The following is a 15,543-nucleotide window of genomic DNA, read 5'->3' as shown; positions in this document are numbered from 1 at the left end:
CCTTCACTGATGGAACCTGAATTCTCTGAGGATAAGCAGGCCAGATGTATTCTCACATGTGGGTGATTATATGCAGTGGAACCCAATGCAAAAGTTTTAGCAACATCCCACCGTGCGGGTGCCTTCCCGCCTGACGCATGAGGTGAGACCATCAGTCTTTTTTCTGTAGAGCTAGGAGAACGCATCTTTGTGTTCTCCTCTCAACGTGTTTTTTCCTTGAATTTTCAAATACCTTCTCGTGCGGGTTTTACCCTTTTTTGTTTATTTTTTCACAATATTTTCTTTTTAGTACCTTTCCCTGTTAAATCTTAGTTATTTTCAGTTCTTCAAGTTTTCTTTCTTTTTCTCATTGCTCTTTAGGCCTGCTGAGGCTTGAGCACCATCCTCAATTTGAGTGTAGCCCCTTTTTCTCCGAGGACAAGCAGGCTGCTTGTTCTCACTGATGGGTGACGTCCACGGCAGCCCCTCCAATCGGAATCTTCACTAGCAAAGTCCTTTGCTAGCCTTCGCGCGCCCGCGCGGCCGTCTTCCCGCCCGAAACCGGCTCGAGCCGGCCAGTCTTCTTTTGTCCGCACTCGGTACGGTTGTGTTTTCGCCGTGTCGAGCCCCGGAAAGTCGACCTCGCGCGTCCTTTTTTCTTTGACGTGTTTTTTCTTCGGAAAATCTTTAGAAATTGGTTCGGGAAGTGCTCCGGAAGCCCCTCCGGTTTCGTTGCCCCTTCCCGTATTTTCAGACTTTGCCCCGGTAAGTTTTCTTTCGTCGTCGGGGTAGGCCTCTTTTCGGCCTCGGTCGAGATTTTTCTCCCTCAAAGTTTTGGTGCTCGTTTTCGTCATTTCGAATTTTGATTTCGCTGGCGTGATTTTTCCGCCCATGACATCGAAGCCTTCCAGCGGCTTCAAGAAGTGCACCCAGTGCGCCCGGGTAATCTCGCTCAATGACAGGCACGCGTCGTGTCTTCAGTGTCTGGGGGCCGAGCACCGCCCTCAGGCCTGTAGTCTGTGTTCCCTTTTGCAAAGGCGGACTCAGGTAGCGAGATTGGCCCAGTGGAACGTTTTGTTCTCGGGCTCTTCATCGGCACCGGGGGTATCGTGTGCATCGACGTCTTCAGTGTCCAGAGCTTCATCCTCGGCCGCCAGTGCATCGAGTGCATCGAGGCATCGGCCCTCTGCATCGGCGCCGAGACATCGGATAGCTGCATCGATGTCGGTGGTACCGGGACCTCGTCTGCTGATGTCGTCGGACGGTGGTGCATCGTCGGGAGTGCAGGTGAGGGCTGTCCATTCCCCTGCTGGTGGCGGTGAGCCTTCGGGTGGGTCTCCCCCTACCCTGAGGGCTCCTGCGGTACAGCCCCCCCCGAGACCGACCCCCTTCGGCCTCGGCCCCGAGGAAGCGACGGCTGGATTCTACGTCCTCCTCGTCGGTACCGGGAAGCTCCGGTGACATGCTTCGTTCCAAGAAGTCGAAGAAGCATCGTCACTGGTCCCCTTCCCGTGTCGGTACCGAGAGCTCTGGGTCGCCGAGGGAGTCGGCACCCAGCAGGCATCGGCACCGAGAGGACCGCTCACCCTCTGTTCAGGAGGTGTCGATGCGCTCCACTCTGGACAGCCCGGAACAGCCTCCTCGCCCGGAACAGGTTTTGACGTCGATGCCTGCATCGACTTCCATGCCTTTCTCTGCAGCCGCTCTGAACGAGAGCCTCAGGCCGTTCTCCCAGAGATTCTGGGAGAGCTGTTGCGCCCTACCCCTCCGGTACCGGCGGTGCTTGCGCCACCGGTACCGTCGAGCGTGGCGCCGGCTGGCCCATCGCCCGAGGTGAGGTCTCCGGCGTCGGTACCGCGTGCGGTGCCGGCTGCCGTCGCCTCCCAGGAAGGCTCCCCGACTACGTCGGCGGAGGGAGTTTCGCCGATGCGGGCGAGGGAGTCTACCTCTCGACGCCCCCATCGTGGACGTGGCTCCACGGAGTCGAGTCGGGCACGGTTGCAGACACAGGTCCGTGAACTTGTGTCTGACACCGAGGGTGAGGCCTCGTGGGAAGAGGAAGAAGACCCCAGATATTTCTCCGACGAGGAGTCTGAGGGTCTTCCTTCCGATCCCACTCCCTCTCCTGAAAGACAGCTGTCTCCTCCTGAGAGTCTGTCTTTCGCTTCCTTTGTCCGGGAGATGTCTACGGCCATCCCCTTCCCGGTGGTTGTGGAGGACGAGCCCAGGGCTGAAATGTTTGAGCTCCTGGACTATCTTTCTCCACCTAAGGAAGCGTCCACTGTTCCCTTGCACCATGTCCTAAAAAAGACATTGCTTGCGAACTGGACAAAACCCTTAACTAATCCCCACATCTCCAAGAAGATCGAGTCCCAGTACCGGATCCATGGGGACCCAGATCTGATGCGCACCCAGTTGCCTCATGATTCTGGAGTTGTGGATCTGGCCCTAAAGAAGGCTAAGAGTTCTAGGGAGCATGCTTCGGCGCCCCCGGGCAAGGACTCTAGAACCTTAGACTCCTTTGGGAGGAAGGCCTACCATTCTTCTATGCTCGTGGCCAAAATTCAGTCTTACCAGCTCTACACGAGCATACACATGCGGAACAATGTGCGGCAGTTGGCGGGCTTGGTTGATGCTCTCCCACCTGAGCAAGCCAAGCCTTTTCAGGAGGTGGTCAGGCAGCTGAAGGCGTGCAGAAAATTCCTGGCCAGAGGGGTGTATGACACCTTTGATGTTGCGTCCAGGGCCGCTGCTCAAGGTGTGGTGATGCGCAGGCTCTCATGGCTGCGTGCCTCCGACCTGGAGAATAGAATCCAGCAGTGGATTGCGGACTTGCCTTGCCGTGCGGATAATATTTTTGGAGAGAAAGTCGAACAGGTGGTAGAGCAGCTCCACCAGCGGGACACCGCATTCGACAAGTTCTCCCGCCGGCAGCCTTCAGCTTCTACCTCTACAGGTAGACGATTTTTCGGGGGAAGGAAGACTGTTCCCTACTCTTCTGGCAAGCGTAGGTACAATCCTCCTTCTCGACAGCCTGCGGCCCAGGCTAAGCCCCAGCGCGCTCGCTCTCATCAGCAGCGTGCGACTCAGCAAGGCCCCTCGGCTCCCCAGCAAAAGCAAGGGACGAGCTTTTGACTGGCTCCAGCAGAGCATAGCCGACATCCAAGTGTCAGTGCCGGGCGACCTGCCAGTCGGAGGGAGGTTGAAAGCTTTTCACCAAAGGTGGCCTCTCATAACCTCCGATCAGTGGGTTCTCCAAATAGTCCGGCAAGGATACACCCTCAATTTGGCCTCAAAACCTCCAAATTGTCCACCGGGAGCTCAGTCTTACAGCTTCCAGCACAAGCAGGTACTTGCAGAGGAACTCTCCGCCCTTCTCAGCGCCAATGCGGTCGAGCCCGTGCCATCCGGGCAAGAAGGGCTGGGATTCTATTCCAGGTACTTCCTTGTGGAAAAGAAAACAGGGGGGATGCGTCCCATCCTAGACCTAAGGGCCCTGAACAAATATCTGGTCAAAGAAAAGTTCAGGATGCTTTCCCTGGGCACCCTACTTCCCATGATTCAGGAAAACGATTGGCTATGCTCTCTGGACTTGAAGGATGCCTACACACACATCCCGATACTGCCAGCTCACAGACAGTATCTGCGATTTCAGCTGGGCACACGTCACTTCCAGTACTGTGTGCTACCCTTTGGGCTCGCCTCTGCGCCCAGGGTGTTCACAAAGTGCTTGGCTGTAGTAGCAGCAGCACTTCGCAGGCTGGGGGTGCATGTGTTCCCATATCTCGACGATTGGCTGGTGAAGAACACGTCCGAGGCAGGAGCCCTGCAGTCCATGCAGATGACTATTCGCCTCCTGGAGCTACTGGGGTTTGTGATAAATTACCCAAAGTCCCATCTTCTCCCAGCACAGAGACTCGAATTCATAGGAGCTCTGCTGGATTCTCGGACGGCTCGCGCCTATCTCCCAGAGGCGAGAGCCAACAACTTGTTGTCCCTCGTCTCGCGGGTGCGAGCGTCCCAGCAGATCACAGCTCGGCAGATGTTGAGATTGCTGGGCCACATGGCCTCCACAGTTCATGTGACTCCCATGGCCCGCCTTCACATGAGATCTGCTCAATGGACCCTAGCTTCCCAGTGGTTTCAGGCTGCTGGGGATCTAGAAGACGTGATCCACCTGTCCACGAGTTTTCTTGAATCCCTGTATTGGTGGACGATTTGGTCCAATTTGACTCTGGGACGTCCTTTCCAAATTCCTCAGCCACAAAAAGTGCTGACCACGGATGCGTCTCTCCTGGGATGGGGAGCTCATGTCGATGGGCTTCACACCCAAGGAAGCTGGTCCCTCCAGGAACGCGATCTACAGATCAATCTCCTGGAGTTGCGAGCGATCTGGAACGCTCTGAAGGCTTTCAGAGATCGGCTGTCCCACCAAATTATCCAAATTCAGACAGACAACCAGGTTGCCATGTACTACGTCAACAAGCAGGGAGGCACCGGATCTCGCCCCCTGTGTCAGGAAGCCGTCAGCATGTGGCTCTGGGCTCGCCGTCACGGCATGGTGCTCCAAGCCACATATCTGGCAGGCGTAAACAACAGTCTGGCCGACAGACTGAGCAGGATTATGCAACCTCACGAGTGGTCTCTCAACTCCCGAGTGGTGCGCCAGATCTTCCAAGCGTGGGGCACCCCCTTGGTGGATCTCTTCGCATCTCGAGCAAACCACAAAGTCCCTCAGTTCTGTTCCAGGCTTCAGGCCCACGGCAGACTGGCATCGGATGCCTTCCTCCTGGATTGGGGGGAGGGCCTGCTGTATGCTTATCCTCCCATTCCTCTGGTGGGAAAGACTTTGTTGAAACTCAAGCAAGACCGAGGCACCATGATTCTGATTGCTCCTTTTTGGCCGCGTCAGATCTGGTTCCCTCTTCTTCTGGAGTTATCCTCCGAAGAACCGTGGAGATTGGAGTGTTTTCCGACCCTCATCACGCAGGACGAAGGGGCTCTTCTGCATCCCAGCCTCCGGTCCCTGGCTCTCACGGCCTGGATGTTGAGAGCGTAGACTTTGCCTCTTTGGGTCTGTCAGAGGGTGTCTCCCGCATCTTGCTTGCTTCCAGGAGAGATTCCACTAAGAGGAGTTACTTCTTTCTATGGAGGAGGTTTGCCGTCTGGTGTGACAGCAAGGCCCTAGATCCTCGCTCTTGTCCTACACAGACCCTGCTTGAATACCTTCTGCACTTGTCTGAGTCTGGTCTCAAGACCAACTCTGTAAGGGTTCACCTTAGTGCAATCAGTGCATACCATTACCATGTGGAAGGTAAGCCGATCTCAGGACAGCCTTTAGTTATTCGCTTCATGAGAGGCTTGCTTTTGTCAAAGCCCCCTGTCAAGCCTCCTACAGTGTCATGGGATCTCAATGTCGTTCTCACCCAGCTGATGAAACCTCCTTTTGAGCCACTGAACTCCTGCCATCTGAAGTACTTGACCTGGAAGGTCATTTTCTTGGTGGCAGTTACTTCAGCTCGTAGAGTCAGTGAGCTTCAGGCCCTGGTAGCCCAGGCCCCTTACACCAAATTTCATCATAACAGAGTAGTCCTCCGCACTCACCCTAAGTTCTTGCCAAAGGTCGTGTCGGAGTTCCATCTGAACCAGTCAATTGTCTTGCCAACATTCTTTCCCCGTCCTCATTCCTGCCCTGCTGAACGTCAGCTGCACACATTGGACTGCAAGAGAGCATTGGCCTTCTACCTGGAGCGGACACAGCCCAACAGACAGTCCGCCCAATTGTTTGTTTCTTTTGATCCCAATAGGAGGGGAGTGGCTGTGGGGAAACGCACCATATCCAATTGGCTAGCAGATTGCATTTCCTTCACTTACGCCCAGGCGGGGCTGGCTCTTGAGGGTCATGTCACGGCTCATAATGTTAGAGCCATGGCTGCGTCGGTAGCCCACTTGAAGTCAGCCTCTATTGAAGAAATTTGCAAAGCTGCGACATGGTCATCTGTCCACACATTCACATCTCATTACTGCCTGCAGCAGGATACCCGACGCGACAGTCGGTTCGGGCAGTCAGTTCTTCAGAACCTGTTTGGGCTTTAGGATCCAACTCCACCCCCCGAGGGCCCTGTTTTGTTCTGTTCCAGGCTGCACTCTCAGTTAGTTGGTAAATTTTTTAGGTCAATCTCAGTTATGTCCTCGCCGTTGCGAGGCCCAATTGACCATGGTTGTTGTTTTGAGTGAGCCTGGGGGCTAGGGATACCCCATCAGTGAGAACAAGCAGCCTGCTTGTCCTCGGAGAAAGCGAATGCTACATACCTGTAGAAGGTATTCTCCGAGGACAGCAGGCTGATTGTTCTCACAAACCCGCCCGCCTCCCCTTTGGAGTTGTGTCTTCCCTTCTCTTGTCTTGCTACATATGAGACTGGCCGGCTCGAGCCGGTTTCGGGCGGGAAGACGGCCGCGCATGCGCGGTGCGCGCGAGGGCTAGCAAAGGACTTTGCTAGTGAAGATTCCGATTGGAGGGGCTGCCGTGGACGTCACCCATCAGTGAGAACAATCAGCCTGCTGTCCTCGGAGAATACCTTCTACAGGTATGTAGCATTCGCTTTATTCTCAAAATTGAGTTTAATTTGGCTGCAATAATTTTCTTGATGTCTGACTACCCCAGTGGCTTCATCAGGTGAACCAAATGTAATCAGATGATCTGTCTCAGACCTGCACATTTGATGCATCGGGTGCCTAGGGTCTAACTACAAGGCTGATTCTTGTTCTCTCTTGTTGAAAATGCAGTTAAGGACACAGCGTGTCAGGTCCAGCAGGAGAAACATTTGGATTCCTTGAAGGCTACTCCATTGACATCAGCACCATAAGCTGCTCAAACTGTTTCTACCACTGGGAGTGCACCATTATCAAGGATGTCTCCATTTCTCTCTACATTGTGCGCTGATAGTAGGCCCCAGGATTGGTCAACAACAGACTTGACACTGAGGATGCATACAGGTTTGTCCTCTTAGGCACAGAAGGGAACCTAAGAAGCATCAGTCCTCTTGGAACACCAAGGCACTGGCATTGCCAGTACCCAAAAAGCATCAGCACTAAGAGGACCACTCTCCCTTTTTAGTGCGCCAGTCTCTGGACTGCTGGGATCCCACTTCTGGTTCAACACTAACTCTTCCTCGGGCTGTCTCTGAACTGACTTCCCAGCCTTTGCTAATGCTGTTCTCGAACGGTACTGGGCCATGCTTATGGAGGAGTTGGCGCTGATGTTCCAGTTGCACTCCACTCAGACATTGAAGACGCTTGTGCCAGCTGCAGCACACCCTCAACTTCTTTCTGAGGCCCAGACTCTGCCTGTGGAGTGGTCTTGGATGCCAGTGCTTCGTTGGGCATCGACTTTTCATATAGACCCATGCAGTACCACTCTCAACATTGGATGAGGAAACTTCCCCGGAATTTGAGGGTAGGGCTGTACCTCGGCACCTTCCTGAGTGTAGGCACAGTCCCACTGAGCTGGGGCAAGCACAGACTCAGTCCATCCAGAGTACGAGAAGTCTAATCTGGACCATTCATGGGAGATGAAGGAGGAGTCCTATCATACCTCCCCTGCATTGGCATCAAGGGCCACCAGCTTACCTAGCAAGAGCATCATTTATCAGCTCTCAGCACAAGCAGGTACTTGTAGAGGAAATCTTCACTTTTCTACAGGCAACTGTAGTTGAACCCGCGTCACTGGGGGAAGAAGGGAAGGGATTGTATTCCAGGCACTTCCTTGTGCTCAGAATAGTCGGGGGGGGGGGGGGGGGGGGGTGTTTGTCCCATCCTAGACCAAGGGCCCTGAACAAATCCCTAGTTAAAAGTTCAGGATGATTTCACTGGGCATCTTTCTCCCCATGGTTCAGGAAAAGACTGGTTATACTCTCTAGACATAAAGGATGCCTATACCCGTATTTTGGTGCTTCCCAGTCACAAGAAGTATCGCAGTAAGGAAATGTCATTACCAGTACCATGTTCTGCCTTTTGGCCTCATGTCAGCTCCTAGGATCTTTACCAAGTGCCTAGCAGTATTTGCAGGATTGCTCTGCAAACTTGGGAGTATATGTGTTTCCCTACCTGGATGATTGGCTGGTCAAGAGCATGTCACAGGAGGGAACGCAGAACTCCATGCAGAGAACTATTCAGGAGCTAGAGCTACTAGGGTTTGTTATAAACTACCTCAAATCCCACCTCTACCTAGTACAGCAATTGGAGTACATAGGAGCCCTACTAGATACAGTCCAAGCTTGGACTTTCCTGCCACAAGCAATGGCAGGTGCCTTGGTTATGCTCACTTCACAGATCTGTAGCAGCAAGCAGGTCACAGCTCAGCAGATGTTGAGATTGCTAAGCTACATGGCCTCCACAGTGCATGTTACTCCCAGGGTAAACCTCCAATTGAGGGCAACCCAGTGGACCCTAGCTTCCCAATGGTCTCAGGCCATAGGGAACTGGGCAGATGTCGTCTGAGTCCCTCCAGAGCTAGTTCACTCCCTACTGTGGTGGAAGATTCTGCCGAATTTGATCATGAGATTAGCATTCCAAATCCCACCTCTCAGAAGTTGTTGGCAACAGATGCATCCAATATCGGTTAGGGAGCTCATGTAGATGGGCTTCATGCCCAGGGGACATGGTCTGCTCAGCATACAGATCTTCACATCAACCTCCTGGAGCTAAGTTCTAATGCTCTAATAGTTTTCAGAGATGGATGCTGATAAATTATTCTCATTCAAACCAACAACCAGGTTGCAATGTACTATGTGAAGAATCAGGGGAGTATGGGATCCTGCTCCTCGTGTCAGGAAGTGGTGGGGATGTGGCAGTGGGCCATCCCTAATGGGATGGTTCTGCGGGCCACGTATCTGGTTGGCAGGGAGAACAGCCTGGCGGACAGATGGAACAGAGTGATGCAACCTCACAAATGGTCTCTCAGTATGGGCCTAGCTCAGAAGATCTGACAAGCATGGGGCATCCCCTCTGTGGATCTTTTTGCCACTCGTCTAAACAGCAAAGTCCGTAAGTGCTGTTCAGGTTCAAATCACATGGCAGACTAGCATTGGATGCCTTTCTCTTTCATTGGGGGAAGGTTCTTCTGGATGCATATCCTTCCATATCTCTCATAGCGAAGGCTTTGCTGGAACTCAAAATCGGGGAACTATGATATCCCGTACTGGCCAAGACAGATCTGGTTCCCACTTCTTCTGGAGTTGTCCTCTGTAGAACTGTGGAGATGTTTTCTGACCTTCATTTTGCAGAGCAATAGGTCTCTAGCGCACCCCAATGTCCAGTCCCTGGCCCTCATGGCCTGAATGCTGAGAGCGTAAAATTTCAGACCTTGAAATCTGCCCGAGGGTATCTCCAGAATCTGTCTTCTAGGAAAGATTCCACTAAGAGGAGATGATCTTTGAAATGGGTGAGGTTTGCCATCTGGTGTGAGGGCAAGACCCTAGATCCTCTTACTTGCCCTACACAAAAACTGCTCGAATACCTCCTACACATCTTGAGTTTGGTCTGAAAACTAACTCTGTGAAGGGGTATGCCTCAGTGCAATCAGTGCTTACCCTCTTAGTGTAGGGGGTAAGCCCATCTCTGTACAGCCTGTAGCTCAATTCATGAGAGGCTTACTATTGAAAAGCCCCCTGTCAAACCACCTACTGTGTCATGGGATCTCAACATTGTTCTTACCCAGCTAATGAAAGCTCCTTTTCAGCCACTCGACTCCTGTCATCTGAAATATCTGACCTGGAAAGTTGTATTTTTGATGGCAGTCACTTCAGCTTGCAGAATCTAAACAGGCTCTAGTAACTGATCAACTTTACACAGTTTCATCACAACAGAGTAGTTCTTTGCACATAGCCTAAGGTGGTGTCTGATTTCCATCTTAACCAGTCTGTTTTTCTGCCAACATTTTTCCCCAAAACTCATGCCCATCCTGATGAAAGTGCACTTCATAACTTAGGCTACAAGTGAGTCTTCACCCCACCTATCTGGTGCAGACTAAAGCCCATGGCCAGTCCACCCAGCTTTTTGTTTCTTTTGATCCAAACAGGATGACGGTAGCCCTCAGCAAGTGCACACTTTCCAATTGACTAGCAGATTGCATCTCCTTCTTTTGTGCTTGGGCTGGGCTGACTCTTGAGGGTTATGTCACAGCTCATAATGTCAGAGCCATGGTTATGCTGGTAACTCATTTAAGATTAGCCTTCATCAAGGAGATTTACAAAGTTGCGATGTGGTCTTCAGTCCACTCATTCAGATCACACTACTGCCTTGAGCAGAATATCCGATGTGACAGAGAAGTAAACGGTAGCTAAATTCAAGAATGCATGGGACAAAAACAAAGGAATCCTGTTGAGATGGAATGGATCCAAAGAAGCGTAGAGGAGATTAGATAGGAAAGTTGGTGGTGGGCAGACACAGTCTGTGCCCTGATCGAGGCTGAATAGATTTGGATGGGCTGGAATGCAACTATTCAGGGACTTCGAATACAACTTCAGAAATTTTAGAACAAGTCCAGTGCCGAGTAAAATTGTACGGTCTATGCCCTAAAAATGGCAAGAATAAATGAAGATCAGGTATACATATGATGTATCACATCATACGATTTGTAATTAGTTTGTCTTGTTGGGCAGTCTGGATGGACTGTACAGGTCTTTATCTGCTATATTACTATGTGAAAATGCTATGCTTGGCCTGCTGTCCTCGGTGAACACCTGCTATAGGTGAGTAACTTTGCCTTCTTTCTTTACATTGGAACAATCTAGAAGAGAAGGTCAAGTCGTGCATTCATGAGCTGAACTAGGCTTGAAGTAGGTCATGTAATGGCCATGTGAAAGTCCTGGCATAAACCATATTGAAATATTATTGCAAGACCTGAAGCAACATGTTCATGCAAGGAACCCCTCGTGTCAGATCTGAAAAAGTTCTGTGTAGAAGAATGGGCTATAATTCTTCAAGGGCAATGTTATAAGACTGGCAAATAGTTACAGTTAATGAAGGGTTCACTTACTGTTTCATATTTAAATAAATACTGGGGATCTGCATAGGCCAATTATTTTTCAGTTCATTTGGCTTTCTTCCCTAATTTTCAGATGCTTCTTGGTTGTTTCATACTTTTGTTCTAATAAGCACTTTTAATAAGAAAATATTGATGTGCACAAATCAACTTTACGTTCAAATCATGGTTAAATACTAAACTCGATAAAATACAGGTCATCATAGGGGTTTCACAAACCTTCTCAATACTATAAACTTCATGGCCAGTGCTACCAGAGCTTTTACATTCTTGCCAAAGCTGTGTATGTGTCCTTCTCCAGAAGAAATGAATATGATGGAGCAGAGACGGTGATAAAAAAAAAATGGAGACTTTATTAATGAAGAAATCAATTTAAAAGTGGGCCCGACATGCCTGTGTTTCGCCCAGCAAAGGCAAACCTTCAGGGGCAAAACATACCTTTATGGTGTGAGCATTTCACCTCACCATAGACATTGCAGGACCTTCAGCCTCCAGGGGGGGTCACAGCACAGGTTTTCTTATAGAAGGATGGCAGTCTTCTCTGTTCTGTTTCTCCTCTGATTTGTTGGTTGCTTGAGGAATGGAAGCCTAATGCCAGTTTGAAAATCTACAATCTGCCATGAACCAGGGTATAATAAGGAGAGAGCAAATGAGAGAACAAACACTCCAGAATTCTATCTACTGCTATAAAAATATTTTTAGAATAAATGGAGAAATCTCAGAGTAAAAACTCACCCAAACGGGACTACACCAAGTGATTTATGCCTCATAGGGTGGATAAGCTTCTCGATCATAGAATATCTCCACAGTATTTTCTTTTTATTTCTTATGAGCAATAACCCTCATGTGCTCCAATATAACCCATGTACCTTGCCGTGCTTAAAATATCTGGATATGTTCTCTCATTCGCTCTATCCGGTGTCTTGCACCTAAACGAGCGCTACTTCTCTCATGTGAAAAATATTGTTCTTGCATATTGTTTTGTCAGCCACTATAATATGCTATCAGTCACTGTCACATACTACATATCCATAGCACTGTATAATGAGACAATACTTAGCTTGTGAGTCAATGGTCTGCCTCTATTTCACTTTACAACTTGCAATTACTACTACTACTACTACTACTTGACATTTCTAAAGTGCTACTAGGGTTACGCAGCGCTGTACAATTTAACATAGGACAGTCCCTGCTCAAAGGAGCTTACAATCTAAAGGACAAATGTACAGTCAGTCAAATAGGGGCAGTCTAGATTTCCTGAAAGGTATAAAGGTTAGGTGCCAAAAGCAACATTGAAGAGGTGGGCTTTGAGCAAGGATTTGAAGATGGGTAGGGAGGGGGCTTGGTGTAAGGGCTCAGGAAGTTTATTCCAAGCATAGGGTGAGGCGAGGCAGAATGAGCGGAGCCTGGAGTTGGCGGTGGTGGAGAAGGGTACTGAGAGGAGAGATGTGTCCTATGAGCGGAGGTTACAGGCGGGAACGTAAAGGGAAATGAGGGTAGAGAGGTAATGAGGGGCTGCAGACTGAGTGCATTTGTAGGTAAGAAGGAGAAGCTTGAACTGTATGCGGTATCTGATTGGAAGCCAGTGAAGTGCATGGTCTGCAGTATTCCAACGCCGCTTGTTCTGTTCCCAAACAGCGACGTACTCTCTGTGCAAGCTGTCCAATTCTCATTAGGTGTTCCCACGCTCTTATATAATATCCTTTTAATTTTCTGTTTCCATATCATCAAGCTGATCAATCCATAGACTGGTGGGTTGTGTCCATCTACCAGCAGGTGGAGATAGAGAGCAAACTTTTGCCTCCCTATATGTGGTCATGTGCTGCCGGAAACTCCTCAGTATGTTCTCTATCTCAGCAGGTGGTGGTCACACACAGCAGCAGCTCTGGCTAGGCCTCCAAGCCTAATCCTTAGGTTTTGTTGAGGCCTGGGGTTGAGGGCTCTTTTGAGCAAGTGCAAACCTGGTGGTGCCAGGTCCCTCCTTTTCTCCCCCCTCCCGCTGGCTCCGTTTAAAAAAAAAAAAAAAAAAAAAAAAAATATTTTTAAACGTCTTTAAAGGCGTTTAATTCGACGTTTCTTTAAACGTTCATTGCAGCTACTCACTGGGACACCAGTTCGTTACAGCTCGGAGCGGCAAGCAGGTAATTTTACCTTTTTATAGCGGGCAGGGGGTTCCCCGATTCTTCTCCTCGTGGCAATGGCGTCGGAGGGCGAGGGCGCAAAGGGTCGCTCCCCGGATCGCTGGAGCGCTTCTAGAGGGGATGCGGGGGTTTTACAACCTGATTCGCCCTTGATGGGTGATAGTTTAGTGACCGATGAATGTCCCGGTCGTTCCTCCGGCGTGGCGGTTTTTTCCCGCCATAAACGCCCATCCCCCGCTCCTCGCCTCCGCCATCTTGGCCGGCCACGCGGCTCGGACGGCTTCTTCGGGGCCGCCCTTGAGGTTGGAGACATTAATGCCATGAACGCCCTTAATTTGGGCGACGGCACAAAAGCGGCTAAAGTTAAGCGCCGTTCTTCCCGCGCGGCTCCTTCACGGAGTTTCGCGCCGGACGCCATTTTGGATGCGCAGCATGTCTCTCCCCCGCTATTGCGAGCGCCGGTTGAGAGTGCGTCTAGGGCTGTTGCCCAGGCTGCGGAAGTGCACAGTCTGGGGGGTTTCTCCCCCGAGTTTGTTTTGCTGCTGCATCAGGCTTTCCTCATGCAAACGCTGCCCCTGCTCCCTCTTCTGATAAAGAGGTTGAGGTTCCCAGAGGTAAACGCCCTCGGGTTGATTTCCAGGCCTTGGAGGACTTTTGTCTCCTCCGATGTAGATGAGGGCAGCGTGTCTGAGGTCTCCCAACGATCCTTTGCGGATTCCTTGGAGGAGATAGATCCCCGCTCGGATGGAGCGGATGACCCCTCTGCAGCGCGGCTTTTTAGCCCAGAGGATTTGCCCAACCTGTTGTTACAGGCCATGGGCACTTTGAAGATTTCCTCTCCGGAGGACGTCTCTCCCTCAGCCCCTGTTGGCTCTGCCATTATGCTGGGGACGAAGCGCCCGCCTAGAACCTTCCACGTGCATGATGCCATGCACACCTTAATTGCGGCTCAATGGGATGTCCCGGAAACGAGCCTTAAAGTGGCTAGGGCTATGTCCCGCCTCTATCCTTTGGCTGTGAGTGAACGTGAGGCCTATCTGTGGCCTACCGTGAATTCTTTAATCACTGCGGTGACTAAGAAAACGGCGTTGCCGGTGGAAGGTGGCACGGCCCTAAAGGACGCCCAAGACAGAAGATTGGAGGCGGCCTTAAGGTCGTCCTTGGAGGCAGCTGCTTTAAGTTTGCAGGCCTCAGTTTGCGGCTCCTATGTGGCCAGGGCGTGCCGGACTATGGTGCAGCGGGCTTCCCCCTCGGATCATTCCTTGAGGGCTGATTGGCCGGCCCTGGAATCGGGCTTAGCCTATTTGGCAGACTTGCTGTATGATGTCTGGAGAGCCTCAGCTAAAGGCATGGCTCAGACAGTCTCTGCGCGGCGGTGGCTTTGGCTGAAACATTGGTCTGCTGACCACGCCTCTAAATCCCGCCTGGCTAGATTGCCTTTTAAAGGCAAGCTGCTCTTTGGGGTCGAGCTGGACAAAATCGTGACCGATCTCGGCACGTCTAAGGGCAAGAAATTACCAGAGGTCAGGGCTCGGGTTAGTACTCGTCCCGATACCTCCATACCGCCCGGGCAAGTCGGGTTCCTCTGCCCCCTCTTCCTTCAAGAGGAATTTCTCCCCCAAGCAGCATTCCTTTCGCAGAGACCGCCGTCCCGGAGGTGCTCCCTCCGGTCCTCCCCCAGGGTCTCGTACCCAATGACGGGGCCTTGGTCCACGCCCCAGTGCAGATTGGAGGACGGCTGTCCTCGTTTCTGGGCGAGTGGACCACTATAACTTCAGACGCGTGGGTGCTGGAAGTCATCAGAGACGGCTACAAGCTAGAGTTCTGCCAACCCTTAAGAGACGGGTTTGTACTCTCTCCCTGCAAGTCTCCGGTCAAGCTGTGGTAGTGCAGCAGACCTTGGACAACCTGATCCCCTGGGTGCGGTCGTTCCGGTGCCAAAAAAATCAGATTGGCAAGGGACGTTACTCCATTTACTTTGTGGTTCCAAAGAAAGGAGGTTCTGTCCGGCCTATCCTCGACCTCAAGGGGTCAATCGGGCCTGGAAAGTGAGGCACTTTCGCATGGAGACTCTCCGCTCTGTTATAGCGGCAGTGAAGGCAGGAGAGTTCTTGGCTTCCTTGGACATCAAGGAAGCGTACCTGCATATTCCCATCTGGCCTCCTCTCCAACGCTTTCTGCGTTTTACAGTCCTGAGACGACACTTCCAGTTCAGAGCCCTCCCTTTCGGGTTGGCTACTGCTCCGCGGACCTTTTCCAAAGTAATGGGGGTCATAGCGGCCTTCCTGCTAAAGGAAGGAGTACAAGTCCATCCTTATCTGGACGACTGGTTGATCCGAGCCCCCTCTTGTGCAGAGTGCGGCAAAGCTATGGACCGGG

The 15,543-nt window shown here is 51.3% G+C and overlaps 1 protein-coding gene across 1 annotated transcript in view; it reads left to right on the top strand.

Moving 5' to 3' along the window:
- Positions 1-15,543, top strand: part of LOC115471567 (E3 ubiquitin-protein ligase MARCH6-like) — a 284,950-nt gene that overhangs the window by 133,663 nt on the left and 135,744 nt on the right. The gene's annotated exons all lie outside the window — the stretch shown is intronic.

The sequence above is a fragment of the Microcaecilia unicolor genome, chromosome 1 (assembly GCF_901765095.1).
Source record: "Microcaecilia unicolor chromosome 1, aMicUni1.1, whole genome shotgun sequence".
Taxonomy (NCBI): domain Eukaryota; kingdom Metazoa; phylum Chordata; class Amphibia; order Gymnophiona; family Siphonopidae; genus Microcaecilia; species Microcaecilia unicolor.
This window is presented reverse-complemented; position numbering and strand designations above follow the sequence as displayed.